The 22,642-nt window shown below is 38.3% G+C and overlaps 1 long non-coding RNA gene across 1 annotated transcript; it reads right to left on the minus strand.

Annotated features, from left to right (window-relative positions):
* Positions 1-14,409: 14,409 nt before the first annotated feature.
* LOC141346116 (uncharacterized) lies at positions 14,410-21,961 on the minus strand. Its single transcript, XR_012357145.1, has 5 exons — positions 21,883-21,961; positions 21,343-21,372; positions 16,605-16,685; positions 16,385-16,479; positions 14,410-14,455 (listed from the first exon to the last, which is right to left on the minus strand). It is a non-coding gene; the product is annotated as an uncharacterized lncRNA (long non-coding RNA).
* Positions 21,962-22,642: the final 681 nt, after the last annotated feature.

The following is a 22,642-nucleotide window of genomic DNA, read 5'->3' on the forward strand; positions in this document are numbered from 1 at the left end:
ATCTTTTTATGTAGCCTACTTTTTTTTGTATTATAGCATCATTAGAATATTAGTGGTAATAGTAGTTGTTTACTGTAAGGTGTCATTGTATGGTGTAACAGTATTTAATTAAATATAGATAAAGTGATAAAATAGGAAGAAATGAATTAATTTATTTATTCACCCACAAGTTGAGAATATAACTTCATCATAAATGAATAAGCATATATTAAAAGTAATGTCAATGATTTAAAAAAGTTTCGCCAGGATCACGACCCAAAGATTCCAACATACACTGCCCTCCAAAAGTTTGGAAACACCCCTGGCAAAGTGTGGTTTTGGACGATATCAGCATAGTGTGAATCATCTTTGGGCAATCTTTCAGGAGGCTTGGAGTAATATATTAAGTCAATGTTTGAATAAACTGACAGCTCGGATGCCCAGATTATGCAGAGCTGTAATAGCTGCTAATGGTGGATATTTTGATGATTTGAAAATGTAAGTTTTTTCTATGTAGGCTATAAACTGTTTCTTTAATAATTTTTTTGTAGTTTGTCGCTTATCAGTGCAATTATCACAAATTAAAAAGGATTCATGCCAATATTGTCCAAAACCCCACTTTTCTAGGGCGTTTCCAAACCTTTGGAGGGCAGTGTAACACACTTGAGCCTGCAAATGACAGTTATAAGGAGTTATGAGCAAATTTATACTTTTGATCGCTGTTGGCGACGTTGTCGGTTGTGTGAGTACTACCATCCCTTCAAGTTTCAAGTCTCTGCAACTTATGGTTTGGTCTGCACGATCAGTTTTATATGGAGATTGCTGATCCTTGTCCATTCTAACAATTACAATAAGCTTTCAGTGCTACACGCTTGAATCCCTAATTACAAAATGTATCATTAAATAATGTACAAATCATTCTTTTTTTCTAAAAAAAAACCATTGTCCAACAGCGGCACAAGCAGGAGAGGTAATTGAGAATGAATGGGGGAAAGTCACATGAGAAGAGGCAATGCCTCCACCGTGATATGATTGGATATGACTGGTTTTGTTCAGCTGTGATTGGTTCATACGATAAATCCCGCCTTTTGTGTTCATGTTTGAATGAACAACATAATGGCATTAATGGGAAGACTACTTTAAAAAAGTAAGTAAACAACTCGCTGTCATGTTAGGAAGGAGGAGATCTGGGTCCAAATGCAGGGAAGGAGTTTTAATATAAATAAACAAACAAAACACAAACAAAAGGCCAACACGGCACAACAAAACACAAGCAGGACAAGATCAAGAACATCAGGAACGAGAAGGACAGAAAACAAACCACACAGAAGACAATGCAGCCAGAAGGAATAGTGGGCAATGAGAGTTCTTATAGTCCATATGATTGTGAACAGGTGTGAGCTTGATGAGTGCTAATGACAACAAGACAGGTGTAAACAATCAGGGAAGTGCAGTGCAAGGGAAAGGGAAACAGCGACCTCAGGTGGCTAAGGGAAAACCCACAGACACCGCCGCCAGAGGAACGTGAGCTGGCCTCGCCGCCAGAGGAACACCAGTGGGTGCCGCCGCCAGAGGAACGTGAGCTGGCCTCGCCGCCAGAGAAACGTGAGCTGGCCTCGCCGCCAGAGGAACGTAGGAACGTGAGCCGGCCTCGCCGCCAGAGGAACGTCAGCGGGCACCGCCGCCACGGGAACAGAGATAGCGGTCGCCGCCGCCTCTGGAACAGAGCGAGTGGACGCCGCCGCTTCGGGAACAGAGATAGCGGTCGCCTCTGGAACAGAGCGAGTGGACGCCGCCGCCTCGGGCACAGAGTGAGTGGTCATTGACGCTTCGGAGATAGAGAGAGCGGACGCCGCCGCATCAGGAACAGAGATAGCGGTCGCCGCCGCATCGGGCACAGAGTGAGTGGTCATTGCCGCTTCGGAGATAGAGAGAGCGGACGCCGCCGCATCAGGAACAGAGATAGCGGTCGCCGCCGCTTCGGGAACAGAGAGAGCGGACGCCGCCGCATCGGGCACAGAGTGAGCGGTCACTTCCGCGTCAGGAACGGAAATAGCGGTCACCGCCGCTTCGGGAACAGAGAGAGCGGACGCCGTCGCGTCGGGAACAGAGTGAGCGGTCGCCGCCGCGTCAGGAACAAAGTGAGCGGTCGCCGCCGCGTCAGGAACAGAGATAGCGGTCGCCGCCGCATCAGGAACAGAGATAGCGGACGCCACCGCATCGGGAACAGAGATAGCGGTCGCCGCCGTATCGGGAACAGAGATAGCGGATGCCACCGCATCGGGAACAGAGATAGCGGTCGCCGCTGCATCAGGAACAGAGATAGCGGACGCCACCGCATCGGGAACAGAGATAGTGGTCGCCGCTGCATCAGGAACAGAGATAGCGGTCGCCGCCGCATCAGGAACAGAGATAGCGGACGCCGCCGCATCGGGAACAGAGATAGCGGTCGCCGCCGCATCAGGAACAGAGATAGCGGTCGCCGCCGCATCAGGAACAGAGATAGCGGACGCCGCCGCATCGGGAACAGAGATAGCGGACGCCGCCGCATCAGGAACAGAGATAGCGGTCGCCGCCGCATCAGGAACAGAGATAGCGGTCGCCGCCGCATCAGGAACAGAGATAGCGGACGCCGCCGCATCGGGAACAGAGATAGCGGACGCCGCCGCATCAGGAACAGAGATAGCGGTCGCCGCCGCATCAGGAACAGAGATAGCGGACGCCGCCGCATCGGGAACAGAGATAGCGGTCGCCGCCGCATCAGGAACAGAGATAGCGGTCGCCGCCGCATCAGGAACAGAGATAGCGGTCGCCGCCGCATCGGGAACAGAGATAGCGGACGCCGCCGCATCGGGAACAGAGATAGCGGTCGCCGCCGTATCGGGAACAGAGATAGCGGATGCCGCCGCATCGGGAACAGAGATAGCGGACACCGCCGCATCAGGAACAGAGATAGCGGTCGCCGCTGCATCAGGAACAGAGATAGCGGACGCCGCCGCATCAGGAACAGAGATAGCGGTCGCCGCCGCTTCGGGAACAGAGTGGGCAGACGCCGCCGCAGGAACGTCAGCGGGCACCGCCGCCACAGGAACGTCAGCGAGCCTCGCCACCAGAGGAACATCAACGGGCCTCGCCGCCACAGGAACGTGAACTGGCATCACCGCCAGAGGAACATCAGCGGCTGCAATTCCCCGAAAGTATGCCTCCCGTGCCGCTGCCAAGTGAACGTCCACCGATGCCAGAGAAGTGTAAATGGTCGCCATCCATTCAGGCATAGCGTGAGCGGACGCAGCCGCATCGGGCACGGAGATAGCGGTCGCCGCCGCTTCGGGAACACAGTGAGCGTTCGCCGCCGCTTCTGGAACAGAGTGAGCAGCATCGCCGCTTTGAAAAAAAAAAAAACTTCCCCGCTGGACCCATTTGTGCTGGCTGCATTCTGTCACGTTGGGAAGGAGGAGATCTGGGTCCAAATGCAGGGAAGGAGTTTTAATATAAATAAACAAACAAAACACAAACAAAAGGCCAACACGGCACAACAAAACACAAGCAGGGCAAGATCAAGAACATCAGGAACGAGAAGGACAGAAAACAAATCACACAGAAGACAATGCAGCCAGAAGGAATAGTGGGCAGTGAGAGTTCTTATAGTCCATATGATTGTGAACAGGTGTAAGCTTGATGAGTGCTAATGACAACAAGACAGGTGTAAACAATCAGGGAAGTGCAGTGCAAGGGAAAGGGAAACAGCGACCTCAGGTGGCTGAGGGAAAACCCACAGCCCAGATCATGACACTCGCATACTTAGATATTACCACTTTGTTACCACAAAATAAGACCTAAAATGGTATGAAAACATGATATGTGGACATTTTTAGTGAGTGAGTAATCAGCTTGGTGAAATTTAAAGTAAATCTCCATATCTGTGACCAGTATTTACCAAGCTTTTATGATTGATTATCCAAAAAAATTCTAAATAGAATAGCTGAACATAAGTTCAGAAATAAAATATACTGTTTTAACATAGAACGATTCAAACCACGTACCATAAATCCAGTCATAAAGAGGTCAGTAAACCATGATTCAGAACTTGGATTTCATCTGACAGGGCCTGATAGATCAGACAGGGGTCAAATCAAGAAAGAGAGAAAAGAAGCCATATAATGCAGAAGCGTCATCACCCTTGTTTCATGTGCAATCACGTCTCCAGGCAGCATTAAATCATACAATTTCAAACCGCCGGCATCAAAAGAGTTTTAATCTGTGTGTTTATTATATATTTTCACTCCTAGCGTAAACCAAACTCAGTTGTCCAAATACGCTCTCAACGCTGAGGGAGGGGTGGGGCTCTGATGAAGATTGATGGTCTCTCTGGGAGGAACATTAGCTGCTAATCAAGTTATGTTTCCTGGCGCTCCGTTTTATACATCGCTATTTGCATGCAAAGAGCATGAGATCCATGTTTGCTATCAGGCCAGCTTATGAAACACACTCATACATCCAAGTCAGTGCTGCCGATTGAGATAGCAATGTTAGGAGACACCTTCATGCATTAACTAATCTCTGTTTAATATGATAAACAAACACTTTCACTATCAACCAAACTTCGCCTCACCGTACAGTTTAGTCAAGTCAAACTATAACAATTCAAGATGAGCCAAAATGTAAGAGAATAAAATAAAAACAACACAAAAGCCACTAGCCTAAAAATGATAGTGAGTTTAGGGCCTAAACATAATGTTTCTCACTTCCGTTTTCTGAACATCCGCACCACATGCAAGTAATCTTAATTTGAGGTAAACCAGGCCTATGACTCCATATGTACTGTTTTACCACAAACGCTCTTTTTATCATAATGTAAATGTTTGATGCTTATTTTAGGAATCTAGCGTTTATTTGACTTTCATGCCCTCATTCGGCTATTTAAAAGCTGAGACTCAGCAGGGCACTAAATGCAAGCCTGGTGAGACACACTGTAGTTGATGCACGAGTGATCCTCATATCAACCATATTTGCAAATGCCACATGAAAAACCCAGATGGACACCCGCTGCTCTTGAGTGAAATGTAAAATGCTCTCTTTGGTTTGAAATTGCGTCATGAAGTATTCGCTGATGATTATGTGTTTACATATCTTTTCAGATGCCTGACTGAGAAGCTGTAATAGGAGGTTAGCACAATAAATATCTCTCTCACCCGCACATATGGCCGCGCACAGTAATTGACATGATTACTCATGTGACTCATACCGTGAAAATACAATTTTTGAGGGAATAACAAAGAGCCATTTAGAAATAAACTTTCAAGTGTTGTTCTATGCGCCAAACTAAATATTACACATATAACCATCATCTCAGTGGATTATGCACCAGCTGGCTTGGACATGGTCATTTTCCTCCAGTTTAGCTCACACAAACCAAGGAATTTAAATTGACTAACAGCTGCTGAATGAACACTTTTTATCTCAATTTTCGCAATAGCCCACCCTTGTCACTGAGCATTCCTATCTTTAAACCTAAACTAAATCAGGAACGTATACATTGTTGAGGACCAGCAATCCGACTATAGCTTTTCAGGTGTTTCCTTGTTTAGGCACACCTGCATTTTTTTTATTAACTGAGTGTATTTTCTGTTGATTTCAAACAATTCTTTATTTATTTCTTTGGGCTTTTGGCACAGAGGCGCTCGCTAACTATGCCAACCTATCATAGTTAGGATACTAAATATTTACTACCTGTTATACAGTTTCCCTCACAGCATGCATTTTTGCTTATTTTATTGAGATTTATTACATAGCTCCCTGAAATACTTGATTCTGATTGATCAATCACGCAACTATTTCCTAATATTCGCCATCCGGCACTACCTACACATTACAGATGCAACTGGTACCATTGTGCATCTCAATTATTGTAATTACTGTAGTGAAAATAAACAGAGGAATTCAGTATTAAAGTCCCCATGAAATCACAACTGAAGTTTTTTGGGTTTTATGTTAGCCTTAAGGTTATCTATAAGCTAGTGTGCTCCAAAACAATGACAAATTCACATTTAAGATAAAGGCATTCGAAACGTACAGTCTCTGACTTCCGCCAATATGGATCAGCGATTTTGATGACATCACTCTGCACTTTCTGTCCAATCAAATGCTGTCTAGAATCTGGAGTGTCCCGCCCCTACACTATAAATATACGCTGAAGCTGCAGCTGAATTCATTAACTTGTTTACAGAATTTGTATTTTCTCTATGGTAAATGACATGTAGTGCACTATATGGCGTAGGGAACAAATCAGACAGTGTAAATATGCATTCCATTTGGGCCAATGAAGTCTGGTTTCGCAGGGTGTCACAAGAACAGCCACAATGCACAAACAGCCTGCTCTGGTCCAGAGAGAGGATAGCATGAAGCGGATCATATGCACGAGACGGCCCAGTCCACAAAACGTATCAGACACATTTGAATTTCACACAGAATGCTATTTTATATATAGATAATGCGATATGGATGAGATTGTGGCTGTCATACACTGTCAAATTCGGCTTTGATATAAGCTGTGATATAAACTAAACGCTATTTAAAAAAGGGAGACTGCTGGATATGTTCCACTCTGTCTTTCTGTTTCAGCTGAAATTAAGTTAACACATAGAATAACGCTGCGTGTTTCAGAGCACATTAGTGTATCACTGTTGCAGTGTTAGTTTTGTTGCTAGGCAGATTGTTTTGTATGCTGCAATCAGGGTTGCCAGGTTTTCACTACCAAATTCACTCAATTGTTACATACAAGTAGCCCAAAACTACCCCTATTTTTTTTGACAGGGTGTCCCCTGATAAAAATCGTGCTCTGGGCGGTAAAATACAAGTTTTTGACAGAGTACAATTCGCATCCCATTACTTGGGTTACTTCAACCTGAGGCAAAACTAAATACCTGGCAACAATGGTTGTAATGGACTATTTTTTTCAGCTGAAGCTTTACGATAATAGAGGGTTTGCACATATGTCAATTACCTGGATGTGCAGCCATATTGGCGATACTCAGATGTAAACGACAGCATGGTACAGTTAATGTACTACTGAAAACACTGTTCTGCTAATTTATGCTGTCTAAACCACGGAAAAAACGTGTGGAAGCTGCTAAATCATATAGAGAATGACTCCGTAAGCATGTAAGGGTCAAATATTTAGACAAACTAAAGTTAATAGGTGGTAAAGATACGTACGAGCAGTATTAATTAAGATATTAGCCTAATATTTTACCCTACCTGACTGGAAGTGATAAGAACGAACATGAATGTTAAGATTCTTGTCCTGGAAATCCTGGTTCAGTTTGGCCAACCACAAATGCCTTTTGTTCCTCAGACAGTTTTTTGCACTCTTCTCCTTGATTTGTTGTAACCTTTGGCAGTCTATAGTACTCCAAATGTTTTTCCCAGTCCGAGCAATTAGTACAGCTCAAAACATGGCAATAACTGACCGTTTTTTAGCAGCAATAATCAGCAAAATATGCGAGTTTCGTTCGGTTCAGTGGCGTTGTTTACATTCAGTGCTGCCAATATGGCCAACTGATGATGCCTCGTGAAAACACTCTAAAAAGGCCACGGGTAAAATTATTGTAAAATTATGAAATGTTTTTCTTTTCACTCAAAATTGTTATTTTGAAAATATAACCTTTTAGACACCAGTATAAATTAGGGTCACCAGACTTTCCCGTTTTCTGCAAATGGGATTTTCAAAATAACCCGCTGGCAAAAGGATCGACCAAGTCTGTTGATCGGAGTATTCGGGTAGTGATAATGTTCACCAACAGAAGGCGCTGCAATCTACACTGATTACTTGGACCACTTGAACGGACACGCGCCGCTGGTTCAGTGATGAAGAACTGAATCTGGACGAGAGGAGAGCACTATTATCATCAATTATCAAGTAAGACATCGTTATCGCTTTCAAGGTAGAAACATACAAACTAATAATGTTAAATAAAAATAATTCTGTTTGTATATGTTTTATAACAGGGCGCGGGGTTGTCTTGTAGACCATTTTAAATGTTCTGGAAAGTTCTGCCATCACAAAGCTGTAAATTCCACACATCTTAGCTATAATGGTGAAGGCACACCCCCATATGACTAAAACACATCTTTTGTGCGCAAAATGAGCCTAAATTGTAAAATAGTAAGCCTAATTAAGGGTAGTAAACTACATGAAACACAATTACATTTCTAAATAAATTCAGAAAATCTTAATATTTGTTAAACAGTTTTATTTATTCTCATATTTATTTTGATTTTATTTGCGTAATGTGTTTTTAATGTCATATTTTGTCATAATATAATTGTTTTTAACTGCTATTTACACTATTACAGTTGAAGTCAAAAGTTTACATATACCTTGCAGAATCTGCAAAATGTTAATTTTACCAAAATAAGAGGGATCATATAAAATGCATGTGATTGTTTATTTAGTACTGACCTGAATAAGATGTTTCACAGAAAAGATGTTTACATATAGTCCACAAGAAAAAATAATAGTTGGATTTATAAAAATTACCCTGTTCAAAAGTTTACATACACTTGATTCTTAACACTGTGTTGTTACCTGAATGATCCACAACTGTTTTTTGTTTGTTTGTTTGTTTGTTTAGTGATAGTTGTTTATGAGTCCCTTGTTTGTCCTAAACAGTCTGCCTGCTGTTCTTCAGAAAAATCATCCAGGTCCAACAAATTATTTAGCTTTTCAGCATTTTTGTGTATTTGAACCCTTTCCAACAATGACAGTATGATTTTGAGGTTCGTCTTTTCATACTGAGGACATCTGAGGGACTCATATGCTATTAAATGAGGGTTTTAGGTTGTATTTATCACATCATGGACCACTGTGTAACTCTAAGAAAGCAGACCGTACAGACAAATGACATTAAATCTGCCATACTGTCTGCTGGTGGGATTATCATGAAGACCTACATGTGTTTCACACACTTCTTATAATGAGGAAACTTTTTGAGCAACATAAGCCATCCTGAAAACAATCGTTTCAAGTTCTAAAAGCCAGATGTGCTGGCCAAATGTCGTCTGAATTGAAAGTGTCTATGCATGTCTACACATACCTTTACAGTTGTGTGTGTACGTGTCTATGAAAGCTCCCAAGACCCATTAGTGTGTGCTTGTGGCCCCTGTCACAGACCACCCGGCTGTCTGGTTCACACTTAACCTACGGGGAGAAACTTGACTCCTGTTTAGCCTCCCAAAGAGGGCTAGAAAAGTACGCTGACCTCAGAGGTCCACTCCAACTGACCGACTACAGCAAACTGTCTGTAGCCAAACATCACACAGACACACTAACAGAGTAAATAGCACAGGGGTTCAAACAGAGAAGCTCTTTATGAACGCATGAGAGGATGTATATGTGTGTTTATGAGATTCTGTGTTTAAAAAAGGGGTAGACAAAGATATTATGGATAAACACAGGACGTACAGTCAGGAAACAGAGCCATTTGTATTCCATTTGTGTCACCCTTAATGAATTTTTTTTTTACCAAAAAGTAAGATTTTCTGCTCAGTTGACTATTAAAATGATGAATTCCAAACTGCAGCAAAACAGAAATAATGTAGCACTTCAGGGTTAATATCAGTAAATAACTTGGTAACTCTAATCACATGGTTAATAATTACTAACCTGAATATTGACATATTTCTATAAAGGTGGCAGACTTGGTATTTTTAGTATGTTGTTGAAAAATATGATTTCTTAAAAGGGTATATACAGCCCCTAAAGACCCCTTCACACCAAGAATGATAACTGTAAACTATAAGGTACTGCAAAATTAGCGTTCACACCAATACGCAGTAATGTTCCATTTATTTCAAAATGTCTGCCATTTTAAACGCTAAAGCTTGTTAAAATCTGGTGGATTTATGACTTAACCTAAATGAACGTCAATGTTTTTATCATTCACCAGATTTTTTGGCTTGCATGACAATGTGTTGTGAATTTTCCACTCCAATTGAAATTTTGCGCAATTAAGGCGTAAAACCAGCGCAAAATTGCATATTTGCATTGACTTTGTAAGTAATCTACATGCGCAAATAAAATAATTCCTTAATGCTGTCCTACACTTTCTAATACAACTGGACGTGTCAAACTTGACATATCAAAAAACTCTTCGCTGATTGGCTTGTGCGACAATGCGTCATGCAAATTTTCTGCTCGAGTTGAAATGTAATGTACTTGCACTAATAAAACAATTGCGTAATACTGTCCTTCATTTTCTAATACAACCGGACACATCAAACTTGCTGACTGGCTTGTCTCGCATGTTAGCATCATTTGCGTCACATGACGTGAATTTGTGTCTTTGCATTGACTTTGTATGTAATCTACTTGTGTGAATAAAGTAATTGCATAATACTGTCCTTTATTTTCTGGTGCATCCGGACATGTCAAACTTAAAGGTGCCATAGAATGCATTGATACAATATTTTAAATTGTTCTCTGATATCGACATAGAAGGTATATAGCATAGGAAAGGGCAAAAATGCTCCAGAAACGGTTTTACAGGTCCGTTTACAACTCTAGGATTTGTCCCTAGAATGAAATGGTCTGTTATTACCTTATTTGGAATGTTCATGAATAATAATGATGAGCTCTGCTCTGATTGGCTGTTTCACAGAGCAGCTCATTTCAGTAGTTTGCACATGGAGGAAAATATATATTTAATCATGGAGCTCGAGCCGCTATTATGTGGGTCAATAAAACTGCCGTTTTGAACGCACCATCATTTTACTTTTACTTGTGTGATCGCACATGCTCTGTGTAACGTTATACTACAGCGGCAGTACTTAACATATTTTACAAGTTTAGAAACTTGTTAGTGACGCTCAGGATCTGTAAATCATTCGCCGTCGTTCGCGCAGTCATCTCTCCGTTTATGTGGTAAGTGAAATCTTAAGTACTGCAATGTAACAGGCTACTACTAGCATTAAGCTAACCATGTCCCTTCACTGGCTCGCCTTGTTTTATTAGAACGCCTTATTTGTTTTTCAGTACAGACACCAACCCATCCCTGCACTTAACATCTCCTGCACAACCTGAAACATAACATTTATTCCGGTGATCTGCCATCTTCGCTATTGTCCTCGTTTTGTTTTTGTTTTTTCACAATAGCCTAGCTGCAGAACTTCTGATAATTTGGCTATGCAAATGTTGGGGGCATAACTATTAACGATCGCAACTATTACATAATAGTCTGTGTTATGTTGGAATTGGCCTATTTTTCAGTGGTCTTTTGCAAACACCAGATTTATATAAGGAGGAGGAAGTGATGGTGTTTGAGACTCACAGTATGTCATGTCCATGTACAGAACTGTTATTATTCAACTATGTCAAGGTAAATACAGTTTTCCATTCTATGGCACCTTTAACATATCAAATTTTCTGCTGGACTAGAAATTTCGCAACCTGTGCAAAAGACCCAATGCCAATTTGCATCTTTGCATTGAGTTTGTATACAGTCTACTCATGGAAATAATTAAATTCCGTTTTAGTGTGTATACACTATTATAGTTGTGGTGTGGACTTCCCTATTCCAAAAAAATTAGAAACTGTATAGTTGATATTATCTGTGATGTGAACGCGTTCCCCAGAAAATTACAATTCCGTCATTTACTCACCTTCATGATGTTCCAAACTTGTATGACTTTCTTTTTTTCTGCGGAACCTGAAAGATATTCTGAAGAATGTGGATAACCAAACACTTTTGGTTCCTGTTGACTTTCACTGTATTTTTTTATCTATACAATGGAAGTTAATAGGAACCCAAAAATAAAATTCATAAAATATCACATCTTCCTATCTCATAATTTTTCCCCATCACCATATTCCTTTAAGGATTCCATATAAATAAATGCATTTGATTAACAAATTGAAAATACATAAATAATCAAGAAAAAGAAAATATTTTTTTTTTTTTGCACAAATGGCCGTGCTTTCTGAGAATTACCCATAAATAGAATAAAAGAGAGAAAATACAAAAAAATGAGCCAAAAAAGACCAAAAGTGTAGAAGGATGTGATCAATCACTAACCATTCAAGATAAGGAGAGTTTATCCATTGTTTGATGGGGTCTGGGATTAATTAGCAGTAGTAGAGCTCTCATTGTGTGACACCAGTGCTTGGCCTTTCACAGCTCATTACTGTGTGTCCAATCAGTGCAGGCCAGTGTGACTGCTGTTTATTTATACACACAGCCAGCCGTGGCAGCCATTTGGCAGTTTTCTTCACTGAAGAGGCCTTAAACACTCCCACATTGAGCTGAATCTGCACAGACATATTCAGCAACACATTATCAGGCATAGAGCACCATCATACAATTGTTCTCAACATTGATAATAATAAGAAATGTTTCTTAAGCACCAAATCAGAATAATAGAATGATCTAAAGATCATCTGACATAGAAGACTAGAAATAATAGCTGCTAAAAATTCAGAGGCTCCATCAAAGGAATTAAACCTTATAGGTTTAATATGGCCGAAGCAGGAGCAGTAATACCACGCAGCCCATGTGCAAATGCTAAAATAGCTGGGAACTCATTTCTGATAATACTCCGCCTGCTTCGGCCATATTACGGCAGCAAACTTCCTTGACTATTACGCCAGAATGGAAATGTAGTTCCTAATCTTATCAGCCGAGAAACTCGCAGCTTTGCATTTCCACCGGTCTTAGTACACGATATAACTACAGAAGAGTCAAGTTTTAAATACAATCAAATATGGAAACTCGTTGGTCATTTTTGAACGCGATGCTATTGGTCTAATAGGATTCAATGATCTATGCTAAGCTATGCTAAAAGTGATATCACCAGAACAGGAGAACGGCTGAATGGATTTCAAAACGGTAAAAATCAACTTATTAACTCGGGGGGAGTTGGAGAATGAGCCTATTTCCAAAAAAAGTGGAGTGTTCCTTTAAGGATGCTTTCACGCTCCATAGGCGAATCTAGAATCTAGAATGAGACAGATATAACCAAAAAAGAAAAATTTACATTTGTATTTTTTTTATTATAAACACTTTACACAGAGACAGGTCAACACCTCTCTTATTGGTTTCCACATACGTTCCAATAGGAAATTCAGGGCACTTGGGAAAAATACAATGCAGACCATTGAGCTTACTATGAATATAAATTTACATAGACAGCACAATATTAACAACATCATCTGAAATGCAAAGACTAGACCATATTGGATCCATCACATTCCTGATACAACCATGCGCTCATGTACAACAACACATACAGACACTGAATAAATAATTGACCGACAACCTGACGATCCCTTTAAACCAGCCCATATTCTTCATTATTCTGTGAACAAAACAATCTGTATTTACAAACCAAATATATTAACTTCTGTTTTTCTTTTTCCTCAGATGGAGGAAGTATGATTCGATACAAGCTCTTGAAGACCCCACTCAGTGGTTGACATTCACCTCCACCGATCTACAGTCGAAATGGAGGGTTATGATTGCCCTCTATTGGCTTGAAATGTAATTGCACAACAGTGTAAGTAGATGGTAAACAATCTGCATGCAAACCATGCGCTAAAGACACAACATTGTACGACATCAAAACAGCTGCAGCATGATACTTTTCTTCAACTGACTCAAATACGAACCGCAAGCATTATCCATACAACACTAACACATCAACTGTCAGGGTGCACAAACTTATGAGCACTACCCCAGAGAGTCATGGGAGGATAACAGCATGCTGACACAGGTTTGTTCGCACTAAAATGGGAAGATCACCGCTTAATAAATGACTAAAGGCACTTTAAACTGGGGAACAGACATAGTCTCCACATGAAGATGTCACAAACACTGGTAATACTCAATTTATCCATCTAGGAAGAACACAAAACCAGAAAAGTGCAATAGATGGGAACACATAACAGGATGAGAGTAGTAGATTTCTGGAGAGCAGATGACTATTAATATTGATACACTGATTTTGTTATATTGATATAGTGAAATACTGATATTGTTAGACTGATGTTGTTTGTTCATTATTGTATTTGCTCAAAAGACACTTTTAGTACTATAGTTCTGTACATAAAAGTAGCAGGAAATATTTTAAATGGTGATTTGCATCACAAAAAGACTTATGTCTTATGATGCCTGAAGACTGCTATGCCAGAGTATGTGCATACTTTTTTCACATTGTTGTAGGTTGGATAAAAATAAACCGTTTTACACTGCAGCTGGACACTGAAGGATCATGGGATGTGGCTGATCTGTGCCAGCTCTTGGTTGGTAAGGATAGTGGTAGGACATTGGGGTGATAATAGAGGCGAAACTGTGTTGGCATCTGTAAAATACTGATCATTAGAGCTTGAATGGATGTGCTGATGTGGACGGTAGAGTTTAGATGATTTCGGATATTCACTCTGCAGCCATCTGCTCAATGTGGTCACACAGCAGCTTGTATTGCTCTAAAAAAGAATAATAAAAAGTGTGAATCATATTTACACATTCACTATAGTTCTATTTATCTTTTTGAAAGAATTTAAAGGGATAGTTCATCTAAAAATGAAAATTAACCCATGATTTAGTCACCCTTTAAGCCATCCTAGGTGTATATGAGTTTCTTCTTTTAGATGAATACAATTAGAGATATATTAAAATTTACTAGCTCTTCCAAGCTTTATAATGGCAGTGAATGGGTGTTGATTTTTTTTGAAGTCCATTAAAGTGCATCCATCCATCATAAAAAGTACTATAAAGGTTATATAGTTTATAAAGGTTAATAAAGACCACCTGATGCAAATCTATGCACTTGTGTAAGAAAAACTGGTTTTCCTTTGTGTAAACAAAACTTGGTTCTCGCGAGACTAGCATATTCTCACTAGATTACGCTACGTCTATGTCCTACGTAAATATGGATATTTTTCTTACACAAATGCATCGATTTGCTTCAGAGGGCCTTTATTAAACACCTGGAGCAGTGTGGAGTACCTTTTATGATGGATGGATGCACTTTATTGGACTTCAAAATCTCAACAGCCATTCACAGCCATTATAAAGGTTGGAAGAGCCAGGACATTTTTTAATATATCTTAGATTGTATTCATCTGAAAGAAGAAAGTCATATACACCTAGGATGGCTTGAGGGTGAGTAAATCATGGGGTAATTTTCATTTTTGGGTGAACCTTCCCTTTAATACGTCTATTTAGCAGTGATGCATTAAACTGATCAAAAGTGACAGTAAAGATGTAAGATTTCTGTTCCAAGTAAATTCTGTTCTTTTGAAATTTTATTTATCAAAAATCCTGGAAAAAAAATATTTTAAACAAAAATATTATGTAGCACAATTATTTTGAACATTGATGATAAAAAATGTTTCTTGAACTCTAAATCAATCTGATTAGAATAATTTATTAATGACTGCTAAAATTTAAAGGAGACGTTCACTTCCAGAACAAAAATGTACAGATAATTTACTCAGCCCCTTGTTATCCAAGATGTTCATGTCTTTCTTTCTTCAGTCGTAAAGAAATTATGTTTTTTGAGGAAAACATTTCAGGATTTCTCTCTGTATAGTGGATTTCTATGGTGTCTAAATGATCCCAGCCGAGGAAGAAGGGTCTTATCTAGCAAAAAAAAAAAAAAAAGCTAAAACAGTTTATATACTTTTAAACCTCAAATGCTCATCTTGTCTAGCTCTGCGTAACTTTGTGTATTCCGGTTCAAGGCAGTTAGGGTATGTTGAAAAACTTCCATCTCATTTTCTCCTCCAACTTCAAAATCATCCTACATTGCTGCAAAAGTACCGTGTTTATAAAGTAAACGTGCAAAGAAGATCAATTGCCTTTTACAACAAAAAGGTAAAACAGCAATGTCAGGCGATTTTGAAGTTGGAGGAGAAAATGAGATGGGAGTTTTTTGACATTATGGGAGTTGGCTTGAACCGGAGTTCATGCAGAGCTAAACAAGATGGGCATTTGAGGTTAAAAAATATATACTTTTTTTTTAGAAAACAACAGATTGTTCCACTAGATAAGACCCTTCTTCCTAGGCTGGGATAATTTAGAGTCCTTTAAAGCTGCATTTTGGAAGTTCAAACTTGCGGGCACCATTGAATTATATAGAGAGAAATGCTGAAATGTTTTCCTGTAATTTCTGTACGACTGAAGAAAGAAAGACATGAACACCTTGGATGACAAGGGAGTAAATTATCTGTACATTTTTGTCCTGGAAGTGAACTTCTCCTTTAAGCTTTATAATCACAGGAATAAATTGCATTTTAAAATAGAAAACAATTATTTTAAATCATAACAATATTTTACAATAATCAATTTTATTAAGTGTTTTTGGAATGGTACTGTAATGTCACAAACATAAAGCTGGAAAATGACATTACCTTCATTCAGATTTCCAATGACGGCTTGCTTTTTCAGAAAGTCATTGCAGAGTTTCTTGCTCAGTCCAAAAGCCACCATGTTATGGGTGAACGTTCTGGATAAATAGAAACAAATATTTAGGAGCATATGAACATACAAAACATATCTGAAATATTACCAAGCAGTCAACATTGTTTTTGACAATATTGTGTAAAACTAGACCAAAGCCTTGCAACTCACCCCAGCTGACCGAAGGTGATGTTCTCATCAAATCTGGAGGTATCATCTTTCTCTTCCTGGGTCATATGACACCACTTTTCTCTGAAGGTGCAAAAACAAAGGGGTCAAGGTCAGAGGTCACGGGTATTTTCCAACCTGATCTAATGACGAAAATGTACCTGTGGGAACATTTTTGTAAGATGCGAAATACGTACCGCCATGTACGTTTCGTGACATATTCGATGTGAAATGTCCACTGAGTGGCTCTAAAAGAGTGTTCGTTTTTTTCCCCCCGGAACAGATGAATGTACATATGGTATGTTTTATGTGACGTTGGTTTTGTATGTGTCACCGCAGTTCTGACTTGAAATGTCTATTGAGTGATGCTATAACTTTAATGCTCTGTGATGTTTTAAAATAATGTACCATCTGTGACATAAAAACGCAATTGCAAGCATGCCGTTTTAGTTTGTTTTTTAGTCTCTCATTTTTCAGCTCTTTTATCGTGAGTCATGTTTTTCACGGGATTTGTACCCAAGGATTCTGCATCCTAAGTCCAATTCCATGCCGGCTGAGCTAAGCGAAAACTATTACAAGTGCTTGCTGTTTAACCACCTCTAGTGTTCATTTTTGTAGGAAACTGCAGTGATATATACTTATTGGTACGTATTTCGCATCTTGCGGAAAAGACCCACAAGTACATTTTCGTCATGAGATCAGGTGGATATTTTCTCTTTTTCTCTCATCAAGCATGAGAGACGATCAGAGACACAGTGATTTGCCTCTTTAAAAATGTAAAAGTTCACTCAGAAACTTTTTGAACACATTACAATGAACACTGGGAGGGTTAGAGAGTTAAAACAGTGTAAAAATAATCACACAAAAGAACAAATGTTTATTAGCCATTCATTGGTGCTCATGCAAAATCCAACAAACATTTTCGAAAAGGGTTTAGTGAGCAGTCAGCTGTAGCCATGACTCACAATGAATCAAAACAAAAACAAGACAAAATTTAAATAACAAAAAGCATATGAGCAACACAGAATCACAGCATAATTCAGCGCACGAAACAGGAAAAGATGCTTAGGCAACAAATCAATTCATTTTTCCATGTGCAAAATGTTCCTTTCCTTAAAATAAATTAAGGTTTTACTGGAAAAACAATTTGTCGCCCCCGTCTTATTCTAATAACTGTATTCTGGTCCAGTGCATTTACGTTTTAGTCAAAATCAACTGAACACTTAAAAAAGTGATGGTAAAAGTACTAAAAACATCTCTCTTTAACATAATATTTGATCATTTCTGTCTGTAGCACAAACTGTGGGACAAATGACATGTCAAAGTTTAATACTTAACTAATGGCAAGTATGAGCACTAGTAATAGTTATGCTTGCTTGTCTTAGTAAACACCACTAATTGTTCAAGCTGCTCTTGGTTAGCAGTTATCATTGCAATGAATAGGCACACAGTACACTTTGACTGCTTGCAATGATACAGCAAATAATGCAGTGTCAAACAGCAAAAGTCAAAGAGTGAATACTATGATCTCACTGCCCTTTTCTCATTTTGTGTAATGCAGATCAGTGGTTCCCGACTGGTTCCAGAACACAGATTTTTATGCTGACCCCGAAACAGTCCCAAAATTGTTTATTGTACAAAAGTAAACAAAAACGTCCTTGGTTAAACATTGAAATGTATTAATATTATGGTTTTCAATAATGAGGTCATGTCATGCAACTTGTCCATGCTGGCCAGATGAATTTGATATACCATGCCAAAATACTGTGTTTGATTGGATGCAAGGCTTTTGAAATAAACAACAAACGTGTGTTCTCTTTCAGTTTAAAAGTCAATAAGCCTATTTATTTTACTATACTACCTGCACAAGTGTATGGCTGTTTGTATTTATTACTGTTACTGACACAGCTATTAGTATTTTAGGATTAACAATTAGTCTTAATTTTAGTCATTTTGAAGGTTCACAATGTCTTCGAGAGCAAAGTTCAAGTTGTGCAATGTAGACAATGTCATAAAAAAGACAAAGCGTTACGCCCCAAGGCAAATGTGACCAACATGAGTCAGTGGTTTTTTTGGAGGACCTAGTTTCCTTTGAGTACTGATGAAAATGTTATCAGAATGTTACACAGCTTCCTGACTGGATCCTGTGCTGAAATATATAGAGGATTTCGAGGGGGTACCCACTTTTTTACAGTCAGTGAATTGCTTTCAAAATGAGGAATTTCTAGTTTGTGAAATACTTTTACGACGGCGTTTTAGTGGCAAGTTAAAAAAGAAAAAAAATCTAAGATTACGAGATTAAAGTTGTAATATTTTAAGAATAAAATTCAATTACGAGAATAAAATCGAAATACTACGAGAATAAAGTCTAAATATTACAAGAATAAGTTTTAAGAATGAAGTTGAAATATTTAAAAAAAATAAAGGTGAAATATTTAGAAAAAAGTCAAAATTACAAGAATTAAAGTTGAAATATTACAAGAATAAAGTCGAAATATTTCGAAAATAACGTAAGTTTTAAGAATAAGGTCGAAATATTTCAAAAATAAAGTTGAAATATTTAGAAAAGTCAAAATTACGAGAATTAAAGTCAAAATATTTTAAGAATAAAGTCGAAATATTACAAGAATAAAGTCGAAATATTTTGAAAATAAAGTCAGTTTTAAGAATGAAGTCGAAATATTTCAAAAATAAAGTTGAAATATTTAGAAAAGTTAAAATTACGAGAATTAAAGTCTAAATATTTTGAGAATAAAGTGGAAATATTACAAGAATAAAGTCGAAATAATTAGAAAATAACATCTAAATATTTAGAAAATAAAGTAAAAATTACGAGAATAAGACATTCAATATATTAAATATGTTTAGTCTGTTGATAAATCTCATATTCTTTATGTTAAGCCGTTTCCGTGAGTCCTTAAAATTGACTCTTCCTCATCTAAGTAGGTAAAGAAGCTGCTCGGATGTAACAATATTCGAATAAATTCCGGCCTGGCAACTTCTCCCGGTGCTCTCAATCAAGGCCTTTGCATGCGCAATATAGGCTATAAATATTAAAACTTAAATTTCTACGATGTAAATTCTCAAAACATTCAACTTTATTCTTGTAGTATTTCGATTTTATTCTCATGGTATTTCAACTTTATTCTATTAGTATTTCGACTTTATTCTCAAAATATTACAACTTTAATCTCGTAATCTCTCAAAATATTATAAATTTCATTTCTACAATTTAAACTCTCTAAACATTTCGACTTTATTCTCGAAATATTTCAATATTATTCTCGTAGTATTTCGACGTTATTCTCGTAGTATATAAAAGCGCAACGACGCTGCATGTCGACGCACTGCCCACGAGCCTACCGGCGCCTACTATTTTCGTAGTATTTTATTCTTGTAGTATTTTGACTTTATTCTCTTAGTATTTTGAATTTAATCTCTTAGTATTTCGACTTTAATCTCTTAGTATTATGACATCTCATTATTGTAATTTTTTAATGTGGCACTAAAACGCTGTTGTATATTTTAAAAGGTGGAGCTAAAAATATATATTAATAATTCATTCAAAAGTGTATCATGGTTTCCCTAAAAATGTTGAGCAGCACTGTTTTCATTAATAATAATAATAATAATAATAATGTTTCTTGAGAACCAAATCAACATATTAGAAACATTTAAAAGGATAGTTCACCCAAAAATGAAAACTGCCCCATGATTTACTCACCCTCAAGCCATCCTAGGTGTATATGACTTTGTTCTTTTAAACCTATGCAATCGGAGTTATATTAAAAAAACGTCCTGGCTCTTTCAAGCTTTATAATGGCAGTGAATGGGTGTTGAGATTTTGAAGCCGAATAAAGTGCATCCATCTATCATAAAAATTGCTCCACACGGCTCGGTGGGGTTAATAAAGGCCTTCTGAAGCAAATCAGTGAGTTTGTGTGATAAAAATATCCATATTTAAAACTTTATAAACCGTAATCTCTAGCTTCCGCTAACTGTCATACACGTGTTCAACGGTAGCATTTATGAAGAGTACTTCTTATGATGGATAGATGCACTTTATTGGACTTCAAAATCTCAACACCTATTCACTGACATTCTAAAGCCTGGAAGGACATTTTGAATTAAAATTCCATTTGTATTTGACTGAAAAAAGAAACTCATATACACCTAGGATGGCTTGAGGGTGAGTAAATCATGGGGTAATTTACATTTTTGGGTGTCTTTAATAATAAGTGCTGAAAATAAAGGAATCACAGGACTTAATTACATTTTGAAACAGATATTTTAAATTGTGGTAATATTTTCCGATATTACTGCCTCAGTGAGCATAAGAGGCATTTAAAAACTTACCGACTCTAAACCTTCAAACAGTAGTGTCAGTTTATATTAAATAATTAAGAGTTTGTGTGTGAGATTTTATTATATTTCTTATTCATTTTAATTCTTTCTTCTTTAGGTCTGGAAATCACAAAACTTCACAGATATCTCCAAGTTTTCCATGACTATGCGAACTCAGTGCTGAGAGTAAGTATCTAAAATGGTGGCCCAATTCTGTCAGTACAGTATGTCATCCTTTTTCTAAACACTTTCTTCAACTTATCCTGTGACTCTTTTACTCTCATTTCATCCTAACTGATCAAACTTTCTCTCCTCTTCATTTTAATCCTTCTCTTTCTTTGCCTTTCCTATCTCTATCTTGCAATGTCCAGGGCAGCAGACGGAATGAAGGACAGACCTTTCAACTTTCTCTTCCTCAGCCGTCCGCCTGCGTGAGGCAGCAAGGCACAGGGAGATAAAGGGTTAAAGTCACATGCAGAGAGAGAGAGAGAGAAAGAACCACAGAGAGAAAGAAAGGCAAGAGAGGATGATGAGCAGATGAGCAGTGTGGAAGAGTAAACCATAAGAGCACAGAGAAAGGCTGCAGGACTCATCCAGACATCAGATCTTTCCACTGCAAATACACCGTAAGACTGTCATATGCAACGGGCACACAGTCACGCACCTCGGCTGAAACTTCTGGGTAGTTTATTTCAACATCACTAACAATCTATCAAACACAAAGTAAACTCTCAATCTCTCCCTCTGGCTTTAACAGACACACAAACAAACACGCAGTCTAAACAAACACGCAATCTAACATGTGAATTAGGTGCCGTGCAAAGTCTGTTTTGTTTAATAGCACGATATATCAGGAGAAAGAGAAAAGAAGTGCTCTGTAAAAAAAAAAGTCATAAGAATTACAGTGTACACTGTGAAAAACCCTGCACTCTCTCACCTCGTGGTGGGGGATCTTTTATTTCGCTCACAATGGACGGCATCGAAAAACGCTGCGTTCCAAAACCTCAAAGTGTGCCTTTTAGAAAAGACAAAGAGAAACAGATGCAGCCAAAGCAACATTAGCATTTATATGCAGACATTGTGCCCGAACAATGTTAAAACTGCCAGCAGACACTTAGATTAATGTGGATTAAACCCAACAGCCTCTATTCTCGCCAGGCTTTAGTCGTTCTTGTTGCAAAAAATACAGTAACACTTTACAATATGGTTTATTAGTTAACTACATTAGCTAACATGAACCAAGAATGAACAATACTTCTACAGCATTTATTAAGCTTGGTTAAATGTTCATTTCAGCATTTACCAATGCATTATTAAAATCACAAATGGTGTTTGTTAACATTAGTGAACTAACATGAACAAACAAGGACAACTGTATTTTAAACTTACATTAACAAAGATGAACAAATAGTGCAATACATCTTGTTCGTTCATGTTAGTTAATACATTAACTAATGTTAGCAAATCACTTTTTCGTGAAGTGTAACCAAAAATACTTTCAGTGGTAATCTGACAACATTAAATTACATTTCATTAATGCTGCAACAAAAAATTAATGTTTTCACAAAACTATTAAGCAGCACAACTCTTTTCTGTTTCTGTTTCACTGATAATAATTAGAAATGTTTCTTAAGCAAAAAATCATATTAGAATGATTTCTAAAGGATCATGTGACACAGAAAACTGAAGTAATGCTT

The sequence above is a fragment of the Garra rufa genome, chromosome 11 (genome assembly GCF_049309525.1).
Source record: "Garra rufa chromosome 11, GarRuf1.0, whole genome shotgun sequence".
Classification (NCBI taxonomy): domain Eukaryota; kingdom Metazoa; phylum Chordata; class Actinopteri; order Cypriniformes; family Cyprinidae; genus Garra; species Garra rufa.